The sequence below is a fragment of the Octopus bimaculoides genome, chromosome 5 (genome assembly GCF_001194135.2).
Source record: "Octopus bimaculoides isolate UCB-OBI-ISO-001 chromosome 5, ASM119413v2, whole genome shotgun sequence".
NCBI classification, from domain to species: Eukaryota; Metazoa; Mollusca; class Cephalopoda; order Octopoda; family Octopodidae; genus Octopus; species Octopus bimaculoides.
The window spans coordinates 10,968,961-10,970,804 of NC_068985.1; positions in this window are offsets into that span (position 1 = coordinate 10,968,961).

Below are 1,844 nucleotides of genomic sequence, written 5' to 3' on the forward strand. Positions count from 1 at the left end.
ATATATATATATATATATATATATATATATATATAATAATAATAATAAGAAGAAGAAGAAGAAACTAAGGAAAATAATTCTTTCAAAGGAATGTGTAGAACATCCAATTCACTGGTACGTCAGTTGAATACCACATAGATATGGGTATAATTCAAATAACAAACAATAAATTAAATAGAGAGATTCATTTGACAATCCAATAATTGATTTATATTATAATATAACATAATATACTAAAACTATAATATAATATAACATAAACAATTATCATTGTATATGGTATATCATTTTGGTGTGTTTACGTACCCGTAACTTAGCGGATTCAGCAAAAGTGACCGATAGAATAAATCCTACGCCTATGAAGAATAAGTCCTGAGGTCGATTTGTTCGACTAAAGGTGGTGCTCTAGCATGGCCGCAATCAAATGGCTAAAACAAGGAAAAGTAGAAAAGAATACTCATACGCGCACACGCACACAAGCCTTCGCATTTATATACATATGTGTATTTGTGTGCAGCTGAATGAGGTGAGTTCAATAAATAGTCTGACTGTAGCTTAGTCAGAAACTACAATGGGAGCGGACATTTTAGCCCAACTCATGGTTTGGTGTTGCCTACGCTTTTATTAGATGTATGTCTCTTCCTTGTTAAACACAATACAGACTTACAAATTTGCCTGATAAACAGGTATATGATTCGACAGACCACCGAAGCAACAAAAGAACTTATATTTCTCGATTGGCATGCATATGTAATTTGATTTTGTCGTTCAGTCATTGTTAGGTTGCTCTGGGTTGAGCAATCTGCAATGGTGAACAATGCATCAAGTAGAAACGCGACATGTGTTGAAAATTTAGACATTTAAAAAACTGATAATATTTTAGAAGTTTATTTTTTTCTCTGCATGTTGCAAGTTTAATACAATGCATTTCAAAATGCTGCGACGCATTGGGAACATTTTCTATAATTCAATTAGCTTCAAAAATGTCCACCTGAATATATATCCTTGATCAGATGAAATTTAAGACTATATATTTTCAATATCTGTCCGTATATATGTATTTTCACAGAACAATTTTCTGCTTATATTATACACTCTCAAATTCGTTCATCTACCTAATGAAATAATCTGCAATAACAGCCTGATACATTGCAACAAAGGACTAAGGATTGCAACGTCTGCTACCTCTCCAATCTCAGTATCAATGACACTGTCTCTTAAAATATATGCGGATCTTGTATCAAACTCTTTTGCTAAAAACTTCGCAACTTAATAACATAATTTGAATAAAATGACTATGTTTCACAGTCGTGAAAGACATATCTGTTTTGTTTCCGAGATAGTTTAGTTTTAATGCATTTAATAGACAGATGTAGTGGTTTTCCCCAAACAGGAGAAGATTCTGAATTTCATTTACAGTATCATCGTCCATATTTGCTTCTCACTTTAACATTCACCAATATATTTGAAAGGAGATAAGATTTTCAATGTTTGGTCATATAACGTTATTTTATGTTCCACACGAGGTATACAAAAGCTGAGCAGACAAAAAATAAATAAATGGATTATCAGGATTTGAGAAACCTACAAAGACACATTACATTGCCTATATATTTACACTAGTTTCAACGAACTTTTAATAGCGTGCAACAATACCACAGACATCAGATTTCTTCGACTATAAAGGATTCTTATGAAAACCCCACTCCCAAAAATAATTAAATAAATAAATAAATAAATAAAAGGAAGTGATTTAGATTCAAACCGATTGAAGTTCATTAATTCGGTCCCCTGTCCCTGCGTCTCCATTTATTTATCTCTCTGTAACCCACACACACACACAT